The sequence below is a fragment of the Pinus tabuliformis genome, chromosome 2_1, assembly GCF_031772625.1.
Source record: "Pinus tabuliformis cultivar Carrire ecotype Pingquan chromosome 2_1, CPIR1, whole genome shotgun sequence".
Taxonomy (NCBI): domain Eukaryota; kingdom Viridiplantae; phylum Streptophyta; class Pinopsida; order Pinales; family Pinaceae; genus Pinus; species Pinus tabuliformis.
In genome coordinates this window covers 973649875-973673456 of record NC_142299.1, presented here as the reverse complement: position 1 = coordinate 973673456, position 23582 = coordinate 973649875, and the positions used below count along the sequence as shown (strand labels likewise).

The 23582-nt window shown below is 37.9% G+C and overlaps 1 pseudogene across 2 annotated transcripts; it reads right to left on the bottom strand.

Annotated features, from left to right (window-relative positions):
- Window positions 1–4487: 4487 nt before the first annotated feature.
- Window positions 4488–7939, bottom strand: LOC149203873 (pentatricopeptide repeat-containing protein At4g21300 pseudogene; annotated as a pseudogene). Of its 2 annotated transcripts, XR_016253982.1 has the most exons (2): window positions 7145–7278; window positions 4488–7053 (listed from the first exon to the last, which is right to left on the bottom strand). The product of XR_016253982.1 is annotated as a pentatricopeptide repeat-containing protein At4g21300 pseudogene, transcript variant X2 (transcript). The 2 variants fall into 2 exon arrangements; XR_016253981.1 differs by having other exon boundaries at window positions 4488–7939.
- Window positions 7940–23582: the final 15643 nt, after the last annotated feature.

Genomic DNA, 23582 nt, shown 5'->3' with positions numbered 1-23582 from the left:
GCCATGATGCTAAATGAACTCACTCTACCTATCTAAGAGTAATCTGAGCTTGATGTTGAAAGGGAACCCACTCAACTGAGTGATCCTGGACCTCTAGGACCATTCTTCCTAATCTGGTCAATATACTTGACACAAGAAGAATGATTGTCCTTTGCTGGACCATTCTCCCTAATCTGGTCATACTTGACATAGGGAGAATGTTCGTCCATGATGTTATCATATCAATACTCTCTCTTACTGAGAGGTATAGGACCATGTTTGTCCTCTGATGTTGTTGTATCATCACTCGTTCTTGCTGAGAGAGACAATCACTCCAAGCTTGTCGTGGGACAATCTATTTAGCGATACTAGAGCCACACTGCTCTCTTCCTGTACCATTACTTGGTACTAGATTTCAAGGTGCCTTGACTTGTAATCATGTCGTCACCTACCACTGATCAACCAATCCTGCAAGCTAGAGGCATATTGTTTGACAACTCACTATTCAAGCTGCAACATACTCAGCCTTTGAGTGCAACAAATGTATGCTTCTTACTCATCCACAAGATTAGAGCCCAAATTGAAGCGATATACAAACTCATTATGTCCTCAGCACTCCTTCCCCAATTTGAATTTGTAAATCCTTGTAGCTTTTGAAGCCACATTGCATCAGTACAAACTCCACAAGTTGTGATATACTTTGCTTCTGCAGTGTTGAGTGCGACAGATTTTTGCTTCCTGCTTATTCAAGAAATCATAGCAGAGCTCAAACTAAAGCCTCTTTTTGAAGTATTTTTCCTGTCATTTGCACTCCCTGCCTGGTCGGAATTTGTATATCCCTACAGTTGTACATCATTGCTTGAGTCATATCTCAAACCATCATTGATTGTGCCATGACCAACTGTACCATGTTGGTACTTCAACATATGTTGAGCTATATGTCTTGGCTTAACCATAGATTGATCTACTTCCTTCACTTGATCCATCATCTTGGCCTCTTTCATGGTACTCTAACTAGGTATTCTTTCTGGAACATACCTTGTCATGGCAATTCTGATTGCTCCCTCTGCCACTGATGTTATTAAGGTGCATCAGCTATCTAGTCAAAGTCTTTACTTTGAATCTAGAGATCAACTCCCTCTGAAGCTAAGGCAAGGGTTCCTGAGAAAGCCTTCACTGCTTCCTCTAAAACAAATATTTTGAGCCAATGTTGCTCCCTTTGAATCGTGCTTTCTTCCGCTTTTGTCAGAAAAACAAATCATATAGTATCAACCTTGATCCATCAACCAAATATGAGAAGTCAATACAAAGCCTTCTCTCTACATGCAAGTATAAGACTTTATCATGTACCTCACAAGCTTGAGGTAGCTCTTATGTACACATCTTCTTTCATCAAGGAGGTCGATCTCTAAATCCAATTGATATAGTTTTCAACATGAATCATAAGGATAATAAACTTTTAATAGAAGTGTACCTGACAAGATGCCCCTTCCTAGTCTTCCTCCCTCTTACTGAGGTAATTCTTCGCTTTGTATTTCTTTCTATCCAATCGTATTTTGTCTTGGACGTCTCTACCGACTTCTTTCTGGCATACTTTAATCTTGTTGATTTGTCTGCTCCCTTTGAGTCTAGATCACATCTAGCACAATATCTCTCGTCACAAATCCCTATTTCTAGGAGAGTCCTCTTGTCATAATTTTTCTTTGTTCTTCCATCTGCTACCAAAGCTTTTGGCAGCCTTCATTCTGTACCTACAATCCTCACTAGGAGGCCAAGGAAGAACAATCACAACCAAGCAAAGAATTCATGGACAAGAGACTAACTATTAGTAAAACGACAACAATAGTAATAATAATCAAAGAGAGATATAAGATCCTCATCTTTGAGAAGAATGCCAACTCCCTCTTGATCTTTAGTCCTCTTGCATCCATCTACAACTTTATCAGTTTTGTTCACATCATCATGATGTCGTTTCTTCCTTACAAGAGTTAGGGTTTCTATTTTCAGCGGAAACGTTGATCTAAATCCAAATAAAAGGTTTTGACCATAAGCCCTTAGGACATTCTTGTTCAAGCTTCTAGGGTTTACAAACCCTATATATTCAAATGTCTGAAACCTTAGAATATTTCAAGACTTTCAATCTTCAAACCCTAGCACTTTCACTTTACATCTTTTTGCAATTCCAACATTCTATGACATATGTAAGAGTTTCTTTTCATACACAAATGTTCAAATATCATAGAGTCTCAATTCTTCAGCAAACAATTAATTTGTTCTTGATTATTGCTTCAACATTATCAATTCAACTGAGCCTTTCAATCCAAGTATCAAATCTGTACATGACTTATTTCTCTCAAGTGAATTTCATATTTCAAAAGGGACTCGACCTCTTGTAACCTATAAACCTTTCAATCTTGTAGCTTCAATAACTTGTTTCTAATCACAATGCAATATCTTCAAGAAAGCACAAAAAATGTTAACTCAGACTTCATTTTTTAGTGTTGGACTTATCTTGCTTTCATGTGATTCCTTCATAGGACATATTTCAACAGATCTAGCATTCCAGATTTTGCACCATATGTTTTGAAAGGGAACGATTTTAGATCATTGACTCAGTCTTCATAATTTTGCACAGACCTTTACGATATACTGAGATCATATTTTGCTTCATCGAACTAGAAATCACTGATTTCAAAAAGGGCTTTGAAACAGACTTACAACTAGACTTATACTTGGTATTTGTTGACAGAACTCTTTGAGATATAAGAACAAAGATAATACATATTTCGAGCGTCAAGCTTTAGAGTGTATGACTTCCTTTCCAGACCTCATATTCGTCTTTGATTATCACTATCTTGGTCACTGAGGTCATGATCCTTAACCAACTGAGGTTATGCATAGTCTCCTTGTGAGACTTTGATCAAGTCACAAAATCATTTCAGGATTCATTTGAAGTTACTCGGCCTTTATTAATGGTCCTGAAATCTTTGGAATTTGAACTGATACAACCCTCGGTTTTATTGAAGAATACACTGAGACCAATCCCAATTGAAGAATGGATCATTGACTCTTCTAATGCCCTTAACCTTCAACAAGATGCTAGCTTGTTAATTGCACACTTTGATCATCTTTCTGATGCTCTCGATCCTCTGAACATAACTTTGGATTTGCGAACTTCTGAGGTTAATCTCGGTCTGAAGTGAAAGACTTCGGTGGTCCTGGCGTATCCCTTTTTTGGCCTCCTTGTAATAATATGAGTCTTCTGGGCACAGTGGTGTTCTATTCCTCGAAATGCAAGTAGGTCTCTTGGATTTCCTTCAAAATAAACCATGGCAGATTTCGTCCACAATCTGGAAAGTGACTTGGCTTATCAAGAACCTCAATTCTGAGATTTTCAGCCTTCAAGAGTTCTAAGGTTCGGTCCTCTAATCTAAGGTGGAGTATTTCAACCATCTTTACTACTCCTTTCATACCAGACCTTTAGGCCTTTTTACAATGCAAAAGTGAATTTTTGATCTTTTACCCTTCTACAAAGTTTAGGTTTTCTTGTGGCTCGGATTAGGGCTTCTTTTTCCTTACATCAGGGCTGCTCTTTCACCCATAGCTCTGATACCATGTTGATTATTAATGAGTTCTCGAATCTGATAGTTATTTCTTATGAATCCTTTCTTAGACAGATCTTATCTTACATTCATTATGCATCATAAAATAATTACACAGAGAACTTCAACAATAACAATATGCCAAAATATCATAAGGAGACAGACACACACAAAAACATAACATTTTACCCTGGGAAAACCCAACAACCCTTCTTTTTGGATAAATTGATAAGTTCAACAGAGATATATCCAAGTCAAATACTAGGTCCACTGGCCATCAAAGATACTTGGTCAAACCTGGTCCAATAACCTCCTAGTCCAGTCATCTTCCCTCAATGTCTGTGTCGGATTAGGTCTGCATAGAGTAAGGCCTTCTGCCTTTTCCAGAACTCATTCTTCCATAAAAAGGTTCAGACTCTTCACAGATGTTCAGATCTGCTGCTCTTCTTTATCATTGTAATTTCGGCCTTCTCATGGAGTATCTTCCTCAGAACTTCGAAGTAGTGCCTCAGAATCTCTTGCAACACCAAAGATAAATCTTATAAAAAAAAATACATTTTTGATTTCCAACTCATGACTACGTAGTAAAATAATTTCATGATGGTTGAAAGATCATCTTCCCTTGATTAAATTTTGATTATCCTTAATAAAACATTGCAACCTGTCCATTTCCAGTCCTTCGCTTTCATCTTTAAACACTCATTTAGTGCCTTACAAAATTGATCTATCCCAGTATGCTTTTGGTTCAATTATCTCTCCTCAGTGTCGATCTATCCCTGTATAATTCAATTTATCTTTCTCACCCATTGGTGTAATTTTGCACAATTTCAGTCCATCATTTTTCTTGTTTGTTCCATCTATCTTCTTAAGATGGTTTGCTTCCTTAATAATGCCCGTTTTAGCTAATTCAGCTGCAACTGTTTTGGCTCAAAATCCCAGCTAACTATGCTCTCGTTGGCAGACATCAGAGCAGGTATCTGACGTTTGATTCTTGTTATACAAGTTGTGTTGCAATATAAGATATATTTTAAATTGTACTTTATAATATTTTCATGATCATGGATGTTTTTGGACTGCTCACAGAAATTCCTTGAATGCACCCAGTGCGACTTTCATAACGGCATCCCATTGGTCACTTCTCATCATGCAGCAAGAGGTGACAATCAAGGAGATGGTCAACAGAGATCGCAACGCTAATTCTAACGTTCATTCATTGGCACATGGTTTCCTGGTAATAACTTGACGTTTTTTAATAGTCTGTAGGACTAAGTCCTTGCCTGTTAGCCGCAGATTGTTATGCAAGATTATCTTGGTACCCAATCAAATATAAATTAATACTGGCCACAAAGCTCAGCTCCTTTTAGAATCGTTGAGAACAGTTTGCATTCATCCAAATGATTGCCGCCCAGATAAAAGCTCAGAATGAACTTGGCAGTACTATGGCAAATGCTTAGTAGATGGCAGTTCTTGGTAACCTGCGTAGATGTCCCAGAGTAGATTTCGATAAACCCAACTGTATTCATTCACTTTTGCATCATGTAAAACAAACGTTGTGTCAGGCACATACCCTTCCTTCAACATTTGGCCAGCTAAGCTATCCAACATTGCATATATTCTCTCTGATTGAGGGTGTGATCTATCTCCAGCAAGGAACGCATGTACCCTATTGTTTACCTCAATCCAACTATATCCAGGTTTCTTATTAATACCTTTTCCTTTCATTCCCCTTCTTACCTTTGCTACATCATCCCACCTGCCAGCCTCAGCATAAATATTTGAAAGCAGGACATGGTTTCCAGAATTTCCAGGTTCTAAATATAGAAGCCATTTTGATGCATGCTCTCCTAGTTCTATGCAAGAATGCATTCTGCATGCACCAAGTAAAGCGCCCCACACGCTGGAATTAGGTTCTAATGGCATGTTTTTGATAAATTCGATTGCTTCATCAAGCCATCCAGCACGACCAAGAAGATCAACCATACAGGCATAATGTTCCACTTGGGGAGTGATGAGATAATCTCGACTCATGAGATGGAAGTATTGCAAGCCTTCATCGACCATCCCAGCATGACTACATGCACACAGAACAGCAATGAATGTGATGCCATCTGGCTTCATGCCTGCAAGCTGCATTTGCTTAAAGAGTGCAAAGGCTTCCTCACTAAGCCCATGAATGCCATAGCCTGCAATCATTGCTGTCCACGAAACCACATTTCTTTGACACATTTTATTGAATACTGTTTCTGCAATTTCAATGCACCCACATTTGGCATACATGACTATAAGCATGTTCCCCGCAAAAACATCGGAATCTAGTCCACTCTTGATTACGAAATTATGGATCTCCTTTCCTTTTAGTAGCACAGCTAGACAGGCACATGCTTGGAGTGCACCTGCAATGGTGATTGGATTAGGTTTCACGCCTGCCAATTGCATCCGACTAAAGAGTTCCAAAGCTTCATTAGCATACCCATTCTGAGTATACCCTGTAATCATTGCATTCCATGAGACCACATTCTTTCCAGACAAGTTTTCAAATATTTTACGTGAAATATCTACCTTCTTGCATTTAGCATACATGTCTATAAGAGCACTTCCAGCAAAGACATCAGATTCAGATCCACGTCTAATTAGGTACCCGTGGATCTCCCTGCCCAATTGCAGAGCTGCTAAGTGAGAGCATGCAGGGAGAATACTGACGAGGGTGAATCCATTAGGCTTAAGACCAACCAGTTGCATCGAACGGAAGAGTTCCAAAGCCTTATTAGCATGCCTGTTATGAGCATACTTTCCAATCATTGCATTCCATGAGATATCATCTCTGTAGGGCATTTTCTGAAATACTCGGTATGCATCCTCTATGCTGTCGCATTCTGCATACATGTCTATGAGGGCAGTTTCCACAAAGGCATCCATCTCAAGTTCACTTTTGATTATGTAACCATGGATTTCCTTGCCATGTTCCAAACACAATAGGTTTTCACAGGCCTTCAGTACCAATGGAAATGTAAACTTATCTGGACTAATGCCAGCTTGTTTCATTTGACAAAACAATGCAAGGACTTCATCCCATAGTTTGTTCCTGGTATATCCTCTAATCATAGCACTCCACGAGACAAGGCTTCTCTGATACATTTTGTCAAACACTCGGCGTGCAATCTCAACATTTCCACTCGCAGTGTACATATCTATGAGAGCCCCCCCTTCTATAACCTCGGACTCAAACCCTCTTCTAATTGCATACCCATGAATTTCTTGACCTTCACGCACTGATGCCATGTGAGCACATGCCGGAAGAATATTTACAAGACTTACTGAGCTGGGGTTCACGCCTGTTAACTGCATTTCCTTAAAGAGCCTCAGAGCCTCAACATCACTTCCATTTTGAGCATACCCAGCAATCAGGGCATTCCAGGAGACAACGTCTCTGGTGCGCATTTTGTCAAACACTTGGTGAGCAAACTCTACACAACTGCATTTCACATACATTGTCAAAAGAGTAGTCCCTATAAAAACATTGGAATCTAAACCTCTTTTGATAACATGGCCGTGGATTTTCATACCTTCTTGCAGTGCCGATAGTTTAGCACATACCTTAAGTACAATGGCAAATGTCACATTATCTGTCTGTGTGCCGGCAGCTAGCATTTGGTAATAGAGTTCAATCGCTTCCTCACAAAGACCATGCATGGCATAACCTCTCATCATCACATTCCATAGAAGAGCCTTCCTGGGTTTCGATAATTTGTCAAAGATTAATCTCGCGTCTGCCATAGATCCACGTGCGGTATACATGCTTACAAGCTCGGTACTAATGGAAATGCTCTGGTCAAAATCAGTTACGACCATGTGGCCATGGATTTGCTTGTCCTTTGAGAGTGCTTTCATGTTGGCACAGTGCTGCCAGAGAGAAACCTCCTTGAACCTGTAATCCTTACATAGACTGTTCAGGTTTTCTGAATCCAAATTTGGACGTTGTGCGGGTTGTTTGCTAAAATCGTCAGTAATAGCAGGGGACCGTATTGGTGTTGGTACTGTGAAGAATCGAATCCTTCTTGATATAACGTATAAATTTGTAAATCGTGGGACGACGCAATGGATATATTGCAAGAAATTTGAGCCTGAAATAGTGACAACTGCCATGCTCGGATGTCGCTGGCATTGGATCTTCTTCAATCCATATGTCGGGAAACTCCATGCAATAAATAATTGCTTCAAAATGAAAGGTGGGCATGGTTTATTTCCTCAAACTCCATGCAATAAATAATTGCTTCAAAATGAAAGGTGGGCATGGTTTATTTCGTCAAAGAAAGCGGGGAAGATTTGGAAGGGTCGGAGAAAGAAAATATTTAGTTCCGGAATTGTAATTTCTGCTTCTGTATTTTTTTTGTTCAGTGAAAAAAAACGTTTCTAATTTATATTAATAAAAAACGATAGTACATTTACATAGCATTTTATTCTTTCTATAAAAACCCCTATTGTTTCTTGGATTGACATTTTTACAGTACTTTTGTTTCTATTATTCCTTTTATGATTCTTACCATCTGTATATTCTAAATCCTTTGATTCTTACATCTACTCTTTAAAAAACTTATTCTTCCAACAACAATAAAATAAGAGGGTTCTTTTTCCCCAGATCTACTGTCAATTCTTATGTTGTTCCTTACATTTTTCCAAAAAAACCGCAGTCCATCAAAACATAAAATTTCTATGAAAAGTTTATGCTGCTAGCATTTGTCATGAATCCTTGTTCATATGCAGAAAAGAAAAACTCTCCTGGTTCCTTATCAATTCCTCTCTTAGATAGTAAATCCATTGTCCAGTTCTGCTCCGTGTAAATGTGATCGAAATTGATATGATGATAGGTACTTACCAACGTCCTGATGTGTTTCATCCAGTTGTTTAGTATGGGAGGATTGAAACTATTGTAACCCTTCACCAATCTATGATTCCCTTTGCATCTCCATATATCTGAATGTGTTCCATACCTAGCCATTTTGTTGTGATCAGTGCTCCCCACAGGGCTATAATCTTTGCTTTACTGTTAGTGCCATGTCCCCCTTCCCACCAGAAGTGGAAAAAATTACATGGTTCTATGACTATATAGGCACCGCACCCACATTTCCTCCTAGAGCATGCACCATCAAAAAAACCCACTGGAAATACTTACCATGTGTCTCTGCGTTGGTATATTCTGGATTTGTTGTTTTTCTTAGATGGTACAATTTCATTGAAAAAAGCAGTTGTTTTAATGATATCCTCCCGAACTACTGGTTCTTTTTGTTCAAAAATGAGTGCGTTATGGCTGTGCCAGATGGACCATATTAAATATAAAGGGAGAAATCTTAATCTTTTATGTGTTTTGAACCAAATTCTCAAACAACACATCAAAGATGGATAATGTCGAAGTGGTGCAATGTAGAAAATGTCCATGACCCCATCCCAAAGTGCTTTCGCATAAGGGCAGTGAAGAAACAGATTTACATTATCTTTTGTGCCACTCTTGCATAAGAGGCAGATGCTCGGACCCGAGTAACCACTATGCTGAAGGTTCTTCCATGTCAATATATGGTCTTGGATAGCCAACTAGCTAAAACATTTAACTTTATTAGGAAGATTCCCTTTCCAAATAACTTGAACCCAACTTGGAAACTGATTTCCCTTCTCTTTCCTAGGCATACCGATGTAAATGTCCTTAACCATCGGGAGCCCCTTCTTGAGTATGCCCCCCCATGTCATGTGATCCTCCTGATCATTAAGGGAGATACCTACATTTCTAAGATTTGAAATATATTTATCCCATTCACAAACATAATCATTTGGCATCTGTAAATCCCCAGCTCTCGTCCATGCTTGGTGGTCAAAATAGTGTGTATTAAGATGGAAAATTTGTTTAAGGAAGATAATCTCTTTATCATGAAGGAAATTAAGGATATGTAATGATAATGAATGGTTTCCCACCATATCTTTGATTGCACCTAGATCATTCTTGATCTTGGATCCATCCCCAACCTCCCATCAAACAAACCCCAAGAGCCAATGTATATTTTTCATCATATTTTTCCAGATGTATGTTGTATTAGTTTTCTTCTTAGCCCCACCGCTTATCCATGTAGTGAATGTTTGTCCAAACATATATTTGTCCTTAATTATATGAGACCATATACCAGTGCCAAATACAAACCTCCACATATTTTTAATGATTAGTGCCATGTTGAAAGAAGTAGGATCAATGATCCCCCATCCACCTTCATCGATAGGTCTAGCTATGTGGGACCATTGAACCAAATGAAACTTCCCAAAAAGTAATGGCCCAGCCCAAATAAAGCGCCCCATGATAGTTTGTATCCTTTTAATTACTTCCCGGGGAAGAAGAAAAGGGTGCATCCAGTATACTGCAATATTTTGTAGAACTGCTTTTAACGTAATCATTCTACCTCCCATAGTCAACCATCTATGTTTCTAGCAGTCTAGTTTCTTGTGGAACCTCTCAACCAACGAATCCCAATCCTTGTTACAGTAACCATTTGGCTTCAGATTGAAACCCAGGTATGTGATACCTTCATCAATGTGTCTGTATCCAACCCCAAAGAGAAAATTGATGTCCTTTATCTCCGGCCCTACATTTTCATTATGTATCAGAATAGATTTAGAGCCATTCATACATAATCCTGAAGCCTCTCCAAAGGACTTTATGATGTTATAAAATATTGTCCATTCTAAAATGGTGGCCTATCCTCCAAATAGGAGGCCATCGATGAACATCAAGTGTGTAATATCTATCTGTCTAGATACTCTAACTCCATAAATGAAACCTTGGACCCTAGCATCTCGCACTTTTCTTCTCAAACTGTCAATAACCAAGAGGAAAATCATGGGTGACAGTGCACAACCTTATCTCAAACCCCTATGAGTAGAGAAGAAATGGGAAGGAAGCCCATTTATGATGATAACAAAATTCATGGTCTTGATGCAGGCCATAATCCAGCAAATATTCGATGGGGACATACTTGCTTTGATCAAAATCAGTTTAAGAAATTCCCAGTCAATGCAATCATATGCCTTGGTTAAATCCACCTTGAGAAGGCATGACTTTTGCTTTTGGGTTTTAATAGAGTGTAGAATCTCCTGAGTAATACCTATGGCATCTTGAATTTGTCTTCCATCATTAAACCCAAACTGCTCCTCAGTGATATGTTTAGACAGTATCAGTTTCAGTCTTCGTGCAATCATCATAGAGATTAATTTATACATAATGTTGCATAGGGAAATCGGCCTGTAATCCGCAAAAGAATGGGGATTTTCCTTTCTTAAGAATGAGAGCTATAAATGTAGCATTGATAGCCCCTAGAATATACCCTTTAATCCTTGATTCCTCAGTTGTAGCTAAGAGGTCTGGAATCATCAATTCTGAGAAGTGAATAAAAATTTCAACCCCCAATCCATTTGGACCTGAGCTCTTATCCTTCGCACAATCTCTCAACGTGTCAATCAGTTCTTCTCTAGTGATAGGACAACCCAAATTATTTTTATACTCCACCGTAAACATATCCTAGATGTTTGAAATAAAAGTTGTTTGTGAGTGTAAGTCATGTTCCCAATCCATATAATGGCTCTTGAAATGATATATGGTTGCATGTTCCAAAGAAGATTGGGGAGAAGATTGGGACGAACAGACATTACCTTATGCATCCCAGATTGTCCTGATAGAGTTTATATTTTTTTTATATTGAACTGACGATGGAAATATTTCTTGTTTTTATCACCCACTTGTACCCATAGTACCCAACTTTTCATCTGAATGTTTACTTCCTGGTTCAACAGAATCAAATTCCTAATGCCTTCTAGCTCAATAATATTGTCTTTGTATGTAACCGAGAAATAAAGAGGATCAGAAGGATCATTAAAAAGCCTTATATAGTGGTCAATCTCCTGAAGAGTTCTTATCTCCTCTCTCCTTTTATCTAAAATCCATGAATGTGCTTCCTTCTTTAACACAGATAGCTTTGTGCATATAGCAAACAAATAATCCATAGGATAAGGAATCAATGGCCTTTTCCAAATAGTACTAGCCAATGCCTTGAAATCTTTCATATGCAACCATCTAGGATTAATTTTTAAAGGGTATGATCTCTGCGAATTCTCCTCGCCCTAGGATAGCATAATTGGCATATGATCCCAGATGAAGGAAGGAATGATCAATGTTAGAAATTCCCTCCCCACTAGTGTGCCCATTCCTCTAGGTACGACCAATGGGATTTGGTTCAATGTCAACTAGTGCATGGACCTTCATCATATCTTTAAAATATGATGCTAATATATCTTCTTGCGCCCTGAGACCCCATATCTTTGTCGGCTTCAACAAAAAATTCGAATCTTGAGCTAAAATAAGTGAACTCGGACCCAACAGTCCAGATTTTGACACCTGGTCCAAAAAGTATTTGCATCTAGAATAAGGTGCATACACATTAATAATTTGGATCCTCCGGCAAGACCCTGCCTTGTAGCCAGACAGAATGATACCTGCACATGAACTGTATGCCTTCAGTTCAAATATTTTGGGGTTCCACATCACCCTCAATCCCCTTGATAGCCTGATAGCATTTGATGCATAGACTAGCCAATGAGGACAAACAAATAGCATAACCTCCCATGTTTTTTCACGCTCTGTCATGGTTTCTTGAAAAAGTATCATGGAGGGTTTATATGTACAAACAAATCTCCTGAGAGAGAAGATTTTATAGGGTGCTCCCAAACCGCTAACCTTCAAGGAGGTAATGGTCATGGAGGAACCCCAATATCGAGTGTATCCCCTCTAAGGACCTGCCTACCATGGAAATCAGAAATAGAAATTTTCCCTATAGTGTATGCAGTGTCAATGCTAAAAAGTTCACCTCCATAATCTGGTTCCGAGGATGGGGATAACACAATGCAATTGCATTCAATCACCTTTTTGCATCTGGGAGCCATATTTTTGCGATGTGTGACATTTTGACGGGAGGGCAGACCAGAGGGGGCCTCGGGTTCTTGGATAAATGACCTCTTAATGGTCAAAGGTTTGAGGGTCTCTGTAGAAGCAATCAAAGCTTCCAACTCCCTATCAGGCGAGAGTGAAGATGATGGTGGTGCATTCCCAAGAGGAATGAAAGAGAAAGTGAGGTCATTCGCAATATCATAAGAAGAAGAGATAGGCTCAGTGTGAGCAAAGGGCCTATAGTAATTGGATAATCCAAATGCCCAAAAGTACTAATAGGAAGAGGATGTGGTGCAGTCCTCGTCAATGAATTAGTGATAGAGGGATTAGAAAAAATAGGCTTCTTGCAAGAATGCATCGATGAATTGCAATTTATGTTAGAGTTATCTGAATAGGGGACAAAACTATCGTTGCAATGTTCAAAAGAGTTATCCATATAGTGAACCAAAATACTTCGAGATGTGCAGTTATAGGTAATTGGGTCTCAAGCCAGTTCTCTGTTGTTGTGCCCCAAATCCTCCCTAAATACCGAGCCCCGAGCAGAGTATCCTCGAACCAAATCCTCCCTTCGAGTCGAACCCCAAGTAGATAATCCTTGTGGTTGGACATGATTAATCCCCTATGACCCCTGATTACTGAAATCTTGATATTGATTTGCTATCCCCGGACATGATGCAATGAGGTGCCCGATTTCATGACAGTGTAGGCACCTATATGGCAACCCCCCAGTAATCAATAGACAGAGTGATCGAGAAACTGCTCCATTTTATATCCAACTCTGCAATCAACCCCCTACCCAATTACACCTCCACCAACACCCATGCCATCCTCTTATCCAATTGTCCAAATGAGCTCTCATCCCAGTAGTAAAATCTCCCAATTCTATTTGCAATCTCAGTGATCGCACCAGCATTCCACAATTCAAGAGGGAGTCTTGGAAATTTTGTCTAAATAAAATTTCGCTGAGGCGTCTTATCAAAAGGGTCAAAACCCACCTTCCAACATTGCATGATCAGAAACCCTCGACCCTTCACCCATGGTTCCTTCAATATGTGATCTGCATCCTCAGAGCTTATAAAATGGAATACCACCCATCCATTAAAAATAATACTAACTTTGGGTCGATAAGTTAAAATCGGAAACCATCGATCTTCCACCCATTTTTTCAACTGTTCCCCTGACATGTGGAAGTGATACCACCTTCCCACCAACACATTATTACATAGACATTCAATGCTCTCCCAATATGCCCCTACACCCAACACCAGTGGCAGTTCCCCCCTCGCCGCCTGAAGCGGTTTCTTCTTCAACTTCGATAAGTGATTCCTCCTTGTAAAATTTGGAATAGGTAGGCATCCTTCTTCCAGGTCCTGATGCACATGGTTGATAGGGTTCGATAGTTGTTGAAGTCTCGTCATCACCTCCCGTTCTGCAAGGATAGTATCCCCAATCAATTCCTCGGGGGACAGAGACAAGCGTCCTCCATGTCCTCCATGTGTCTGAACAACACATCTCACAGGCTTCAAACAATGTGGTCCTGTTAGGAGAGATGCATAGGTAGCAAGGAGAAACTCAGGACAATACAAATCAACCGCCCGACCATTGAAGAAAGGGAGTCGTAGCAAGTACACCGACAAAGGAGAGAGTTGCAGCAATGTCGGGTTGTAGTCACCAATCTATGGTAGCCATAAAAAGTAATGTATTTCTGACTAGGATCGCACTATAATTAGTGGACAGGGTGGTAGTACCATCAGGATATATGCCAAATAAATGTAACCTCCCAGTATAAAATATGAAATAGAAGCCTCCAAATCCCCAGAAATCTGTAGGCAGGTAATATATCTATGCTCTTAATGGTTCAATACAGATAGTAAAGGGACATATTAATACACCAATCTACTCCTTGTATTTACATAGTCCTCAGAGTAATAGTACCCCACAATGATGAAATCTCAACCACACCTACATCAATGAGGGGGGAGAACAGAGTCCAAACTAGACAAACATACCACACATAAAACATCTAGGAAGAACTAAAAATTGTAATCAGTGTCCACTCTAGTGAAACCGTAGGTTAATGTGGACATACACTAGTGAGCATACACACCTCCTCCCTCAAAAAATCAAAGGATTCACCACACGATAAATAAATGGTATTAACATACCTCCAAACAATGCTAATAATTCATAAAAATATCAACAAGGATCCAGTGATGGTTCAAACTGCATAATCAATGCAAAAAGATTAAAATGTCGATTTTATACAATGATAATGGATAATATCATTTATGTCTTTATAAAAAATTAATTTTTAATTGTCTAAATCTTTCAGATGTGAACTTTGTAGGGATGCACACTCTCTCCATTATCTATATGCTTTCTGGTCCTTGATGAAAAACATTGGACAAGGTAAACTTCTACATAGTTCACATTCAAAAAATTCACACAATATCAATAATTGTGAAAATATCCTATAACACCCTCCTCCCATATTTACCCAAGTTAACTGGTTCGTTGAGGTAAACATGTGATGAGAGGCTACTATAATGTGATTCAACTCCCCATGTATAGTTAAGGAAGTGAAACTGACAAAACAAAACCATTATGACCTTCCACACATGCTACAGAACCTTCAGGAGCCAACCTACCCTTCCAGGTGACCAACCCTTGAGACAATTTCACATTTCACTGATCTAGACCCTCAGCCTCTCCCATGACAAGCCATGCATGCGACTGAGGTCTTCCAGTCACTCCCACAAAAAGGCATGCCAATGATTGTGGACTTTTTAAACTAGTTATTAGCTAGCGACCCCTGATTCTGTTCCACTTTTTTAGGGCTAAGACTCAGGCCACTGCCCATAACTTCATGAAACTTTTAGAAATGATAAATATAAATGGAATAAGGTTACATGCAATAATTGGTACAAGTACTTGATCCGACCCCTACTAGCCATGACAGTAATTTCATCAAACATGTCACAAATATGTAATCTATAGGTCATAACAAAAAATCTAAGCATAAGGATCTCATACTTATTAGAGATTAGTAAAGAACCATTGTTGCCTTATCTCAATAGTTTCATTATCATCTATTAGGTAATATATTCATTGTACATTCATTTACAAATTAAAACATGATGAGAGTCATACATCAAGTTTGTCATAAAACATACTCATAACCAACATATAACCAACATAAATAACAAGGATGTAAAAACCATAAAATCCACATATAAACTAGTACATTTACACATGAAATACCAAGGAGAATAATATATTATTAATGAGTGCAAAATCCAACTTGGTATGGGACTTCCACGAACCAACCGACCATATATTGGTTGAACCAAATCTTTCTTTTAGCCAATCACCCTTGTGCCATATTCCAAGCATGAATGTGGGACTCAAAACCAAACCAATCCAGGTTTCCTCAAGCTTTACTGCAATCCCCACCAGATCATTAGGCCCTAACCAAGCATGGATGTCACTGAATTCTGCCACCTACACTGTGAGGAATTTTCTTGTCTCCTAGTCTCTAGGCTTTACCATATATCCTACCATACAACGGTAAAGGATTCCTAGGCCTAATGAAGACTCCACCCTCCAGGCTTTACCATATATCTCGTCATTCACTGGTCGAGGATTCCTAGGCCTACTCGAGGGCACACACCTCTAGGCTTTACCGTATATCCCGCCATTCATCGGTCGAGGATTCATAGGCCCACTAAGGCACACAAAATCCGTATTTACCGCAATCCCACCTTATCTGGTCCAGGGATTTTGTTATACTCCTATACCAATAGGTGTCATATTTCATGATTGACTTATTGAGCTCTGTAATATGTTCATTCCTTTCCTTGTTGCAAAGGTTTCCATATTATCAAAGATTTCAAAAAAGTTTAAAAAATGTAAAGAGGGTATGCCCTAAAAGAAAAATCAAAGGGTAAAAAGATAAATAAAATGGTCAAAAAAGTGAAAGAAATGAACCCCAAAGAAAAATAGACCAGGAAAGTGTGCAAGTAAAAAATGCCACTACTTTTTATTTTCTGTAATAAGCATTGTGTGCAGCTTGTTAATTTATGCCATAATTGATGAATGTCTAAACAACTTACTCTTGGCTAGTTCATATTTGAATTTCCTGTTTTAGAGATAGAGAATAAAATCTAACCAAACTATTTAATCTTGGCAGATAAGTAGATAGGAAGAGTAAATAAAAAGGGGCTCAACAGTTTAATCTGAGCCCTTGGATGTAATAAATGCAGACTTAGGTAGGCTTACCAAGAAAAGAAAAGGAAAGTTGATAAGGGTTTGCCAATCTAAGTGCACCCAAATAAAAGAGAAAAAAATGCTAGGCCAAAGTAGGCAGGGTAGGTAGATGGTGTTGCAGAATGATACTTGTGATACATTATGTCTCTAAATGTGTTAATATTTATCTCTATCGCAAGTGCCAGGCGGACATGATACTTGATGCAACTCAAGCAAGACGAGGTTAAATAACTAACTCCCCTTCATACTTTTCCGTAATCATTCACTAATTTCCCCTAAGCATTAAGATCTGTTCTTAATATCACTCATAAAACCACTCATTCCATTTCATAAAGATTGCCTAAGTGAATTCCTATTTTACTTAGGAAAATGGCAAATATTCTCATATAAACTCTTTTTCCCCTTCAAAGCCTAAGTTTAAATGTAAGTTTAGCTTAGCACTTTCGTTTTGAAGTCATATTAATTTTAACTCTTATTATATAAATCCCGCCTTACTACCCATCCCGTATTATATAAATATATTAAAAACCCCGATATAATACATTTCCCACCCCTGGTCGATTACGACCATAATCATACCTTTAAATAGGGATTAATAAACTAATTCGCAGTTTATTAATAACCTCCCCCGTTGCACGACAAAGGAATTGATTAACCATCTGGGTTAGTTAAATAACCAATCCCGACCAATCAAAATAGCGCCCGATATGATTAAACATTATTTTATTGTGTCGGCCTCGCTGCTTAACTCTCCACCATGTTCCCTGCCCGCCCGCTGTCCGATCTCCGCCTTCACATCCGACGATCTACATTGATTTCGCGACCCCCCTTGTGACCACTTTTTAACTCGCGATCATAAGGTGGTTTTGCCCCCGTACCTCTGCCATGCGTCGCTCATCTGATGTGTTCGCTCGCCCTCCCTCCAAAACCACCCAGTCCCAAAAGCGGTGCAATCAAACCGCTTACCACCTTCCGCTGACATCAGGTCTGGTCTACTGACATCATCCGCTGACGTCATCCACCACGTCATCCACTGACGTCATTCGCCCATTAAATCCAAAAAAAAAGTCTCGCCAAACCTCAGTTTTGTCAAAATAAACTGAAAAAATTGCCATTTTCGTTGTAGTTTGCTGCATACAGCGCTTCGGGCATAATAATACACTTCCGAGCCAGCAGTTTAGTTACAAACTGGCACCCAACCACAAAGAATCCAACAACGAGCTCCGTGCCAGCCATTCAACCTGCCATTATGGTTTCTTCCTATTTAATGCAGTTTAAACCAACACCGAGGGACTTCTAAGCTTGCAGAAGAAAGAAATAAAGAGAGATACCGGGAGATTGCTACCCTAATCAGTGGACCTTCAGAGACACAAATTGCCAGAGGAAAGATGACCAGACAGAGAAATTCACCAGACAACGATGAACAGGGGTAAAAACAGGTCAAAGAGTATCAATTAAGACAGGCAGCTAGCACAGAGTAACTGAAGAAGACAGCTACAAGCCAAATCCTAGGGCCTGCTTCCAGCACATTCAACAAAAATAGGGCCAGCACAACATCAGTTCATATTTTCCCTATTTTCAAGGCTAGCTGTTTCTATTTACTTGTAAAACTATTTTTAGTTATCCTAGATATTATCTCACAGCTATTATGAGATATTTGTTGTATAATTTGTTGCATAAATACCCCCTCCATTAGAGTATTGAGGGTGGATTTCCTAGACTTTGCTATAATATTGATTTTTTGGAATAAAGAGCTGTTGGAATCATCTGTGCATGGCCTACTAGATGAAGAATTGAAGCAGAGGACTTGTCACAGAATTCTTGAATCAACCACTGGATCAATAAGTCCTCTATATATTGTGTTTTAAAGTTTTCTTAGTTTATTATATCATCTGTGTTTCACAATTTGAATGATAAAGAAAAGATTTAATTTCAGAATATGCTTGATTGCACTCTGTTTTCAGTCATTATTGTTCTCTGTGTTTTCTTCAGAATTAGGATAAGCAGTGAAATCTTAATTGCTCTTGTTTCCTAATTCTTTCATGTTGATTATTTGCTAAAGAATACTTAATTGCTCCTTATCAGTAATCATCCAATTTCCTTCTTTAAATAGGTTGAAGGATTCTCAACTGCCCTTCACCCCATTTGAGCCCATTCCATCTGTTTCTAGTCTTTATTTGTTCCCTGTTTGACTACCTTGCTCTGTGAAGCCATCCTCTGTTAAAAAACCAAATCCAGAAAACCATTTTCTTTGACTCCATTAGCCCAATGGACTGAACTACTCTGTCTTGCCTCTCTGCTCTATTGAATCTCACCACCCAAACTCAAACAAAACCCTTGAACTTCATAACTAGCCTAATACCTTTAAAAACAAAGCTAAATCATAAAGAGAGAGCCCTCTCTGGATACAGATTGGCTAGATTCTGTATCTAAAAGATTGGTTAGTGATTACCTCGGCCTCCTTTCCCTTTCTTACAACTTTCAGGAAAACCTAAGTGATAACAGATTCCTAGGCCTTGTGTTCTTTCTTCTAGAGACCACCTCACTCAGTTTCGAAACCATCCAACAATCCAACTCAAACCAATACAAGAGAACCCATCACACCATGGTTATCTGGAAACGACAAGGCAAGGCTGAAGAACACTGTCACACTTGGAAAAACCCATGCCAATGACAACAAGAGATCCAAAAACACACCTGCATGTACCCTGCATGCCACATCTAGCAAGGAAATCACACATGCAAATCGATACCTTCAAGTAACCCCGTTGTAACTGCTTGGTCCTGCTCTTCCTTTCTTAGTCCTTTCTTTCCTTTGCCTTCTTGGTCCTTCCTTTGTTTTCCTTGATCCAATTCTAGAATACTCTAAGTGTCCAAGAGTGAAAGAGAGAGAGAAAATAGAGAAAGAGCTCCAAAACTAAACTGACAAAAGGTACCAATTGATCCTCAGAAACCTTTTTATTAATGAGGCCTTTATTTTTTTCAATTTCCATTATTTTCCTTCATTTTCCTCCTCACATGCAATTTGTGAACTTTCACCTTCCTTTTCTCCATTATTTTCATAAATAAATTGCCAAAAATGTCATTTTTCCTTTCCAAAGCCTTTGCCATTGCCTTTGCCAATTTCCTTAGCCATAATATGCTGGCATTATGACAAATGTGTTGTCCTTGATGGCAACCTACTTGATGAGTTGTCCTTGATGGAAACCTACTTCATGAAGATTGTCAACATGATGATTTTAAAAGCTAGTACACATGTGACAGAGAGTTTGGACAAAGTCATAGCAGTGCAGAGACAAAATAATGATGAAGGTGGCGTTTTGAGAAATACACGTGGGTTCTGTGAAGAAAAATCGCATACACACGTAGGTATGGAGAAGAGAAATCACGTATAGTTTCCACACCATGGTATTCTAAATATTAGGGGCCTTTACCATGGTATTGGCCCATAGTAATGAGTGTGGCAATGGATATTTGATCCCATCTAGGAATACCATCGACATAACTAAGTGTTTGACCCATGGTATTGGCTAATGCCTAAGCTATATAAGGATATGGAGATCAAAGTGTTTAGTGTGCAAGTAATGGGCTATTAATGAATAGCTTGATCTGAAATAAGTATGCACCGGGGAGTATGATGATGAATCAGATCCAATAGATCTGAAATGATTATACATTTAATAATCTTCTTATGGGTTGGTTTGATCTTTGATGATAACATTTTGACATGTGTTTGTTACTGTGTATGGGTTTGACTGAAGTTCTGTTGTGAAGCGAATGTATGAGTCAATAATTACATATCTGTACATAGGTTTGTTTTAGAAAAAGCACATACATATGCAGATAAGATTCTAAGTAGTAATGTATCGAATGTGCAGTATGGACAGATCTGTACACGAGTATCAAATATGCAAGGTGTGTACATATGAAAAAGTGTTTTGTAAGGGTTGATTACATATGCTAGGGTTTTGCTAAATATGATGTATGATCAGCTTGATCAATCTTGTTGTGTTTGCTGCTATCTGTCAATGAAGTCTTTTATGATGATCTGGGTTTAATAATGGTGGTTGCGGTTGAATGATTTGTGGAATGATTTGTTGAAAAGTAATGATGTTGCTATTTGTATGTGGTTCAGAGATCTGTGATTGGTTATGTAAGTGATTCAGTGAGTATTCAGTATGACAGTGATTTAGTTTCAAGGTTCAATGTTTTGAGATCTGTACGCGGGTATTCTTCATGGAAAGCACGTATATATGCAGATATGCTTAATAACAATAATGTATATATTTTTATATATGGTTGATCAGGGTTTGCAGTGATAGAATTTGGTTTATGTGATGAACAATATGTGGATTGGTATTCTGGTGAATGGATTTACAATGATCTAACCACTTTGGTTGTTTGATATTGATTTCGATCTCAGTTAGTACAATGATTAAGTGATTTGATATGATGATTGGTTTCAGTTTTATTATTTGGTATTGACCTTAAATAATGGTAGTGGTTCTATTATGAAGAATTGATGAAACGTGGCCTACAAGTTTGATGTTTTGTTTCAGGAGGATCGAGTATGAAAATTATGAAACGTGGTCCATAGAGGTGTTAAGGGTTGGAGCCTTCAGTGAGGAAGTCGAAACTTCCTTCCAGTGGTAGCTGGTAAATTTGATCAGGGGGTTGGAGCTCCCTTCCAATGGGTGCTAAAAAATAAGAGAAGGTTGTATCCTTCTACAGGTGGGTGCCTACATGCTGGTATGAGTCTGCGCTAGTACAAGATTGTAAGAAGTATTTCTTTATAATAAAAGGAAGATAGAGACGATACTAGTGGTGGTTTTCTCCCACATTGGGTTTCCACATAAAAAACCTGGTGTTCATGTATGTTGATGTGTTGCTTATGTGTGATAGTTTATCATGTTCTTATTGCACATGGTTACTGTTTAATTAATGCCTAATCAAGTACTGATACACTGGTTCAAGTTAAACAGAGGATGAATTAATTGAAAAGTTAGTCAGCTGGATATACACTAGTTGTTTGCATAACTGTCACGTACATACACCGATTTACTTCATTATAGTTGCGTACATAAATCTTAATAAGAAAAGAAAAGTTTATGTGAGTTTTTAAAACACTGATTCACCTCCCACTCCCCAAGTATTTTTCCAAACATAATAAACCAAATGAACACCCACACTAGGATGTTGTGCCCAACATTCAACTTGGAATATGTGCCCCATGACCTTGGTTATTATTTTGTCTTTATTAACTTTATTTACATGGAATTTTGACTAAGATTGTTAGATCTCCCCTCTCAAATTAATGTTTTTATTTTATTGAATTAATTTTTTATTTTATTGATATTTCCAAAATATATTATGCTTTTCCTTAATAATTTTTTATCATATTGATATTTCTTTTATAAGGAAAAAATATCATATTACCCTTTTTTAATGAAAGGTTTTACATTCTACTCTCACTTTTAAGGAATATAGTACAATATTCATGCTTTCTTTCACTTTTTTTTATAGAGTCTATAAAGAAAAAATGTCCATGTATTTATTTTTCAAAAAGAAAGTCCACTATTCATGTCTCTTTTTTAATCTTTTTGGAATTTATAGAGGAACAATGCACATTGTTTTGATTTACTTTATTCTTAGAATATAGTTGTTTACCTGTGTTTTTGCATTTACGTTTATGTTTATGTTCCTTTCTGAGGAAGAATATGCACAAGGACAAAAACACCCTAGAGATTCTCTAGTTGTTGACAAGGCCAATATAAAATCATTTAAAATTTCTTCATTGAAAGAATATTTCTTTATATATTCTAAAGATGTAATTTGTTTAAACAAATTTTTTAATTGGAATTTCATTCTATTATTAAAATAAAAAGTTGTAACACATTTGTTTATATCTTAGAACAAGGTTTTACGAATTTTTGTATTTATTTCAAGTTTTGCATCATTATTATCATTTGGATTGGTCTAAGCTCATTCAGTTGCCACACAGTATGGTAACCCTATGATCAATTTACGTGAGTTTCACAACATGAAAATTTGAAACGATGTCTCTAGTTTCTCAAATTCATTTGGTTCCTCTCTCCCTCCCTTATCTCATTATGTCCTTCTCTCGTAAAACTCAAAATATGTTACATGACTCTACATGTTCTCTTACCCTTTTGCCTACCCTTTTAATCATCATTTTTTTTATTATAAAGTGAATTATATTTGTTCATCTAAAATTAAATCCGTCTCTTAATAAATGATAATATTTTAAATTCTATTGATAAAACTTCTAGTGTCTTTAAGAAATATAGAAAATACATTCAAATCTCATAATAGGTCTTGTTTGTTCTTCTCCATCAAATCCTAATCATGGCCTCTAGCCCTATAATATTTGATCCAGTGATGATTGTGAAAGCATTCATATAGTAGTATATGTTGTGCACTCTTGTATTAGTTTTAGCCCAATCAATGTAAGGAATATAGAAAAGACATTCAAATCTCATAATAGGTCTTATTTGTTCTTCTCCATCAAATCCTAATCATGGCCTCTATCCCTATAATATTTGATCCAATGATGATTATGAAAGCATTCATAGAGAAGTATTCTCTATGTGGTGCACTCTTGTATTAGTTTTATCCCAACCAATGTGAACTCATTAGTGCTCTTTACCACACCATCTTATCAATGCAAAATAACCAATGCTTTTCTTTAGTATGCCATCTAGCTAATTCCCTTCATTGTGTTCTCCATATGGTTAATAGAA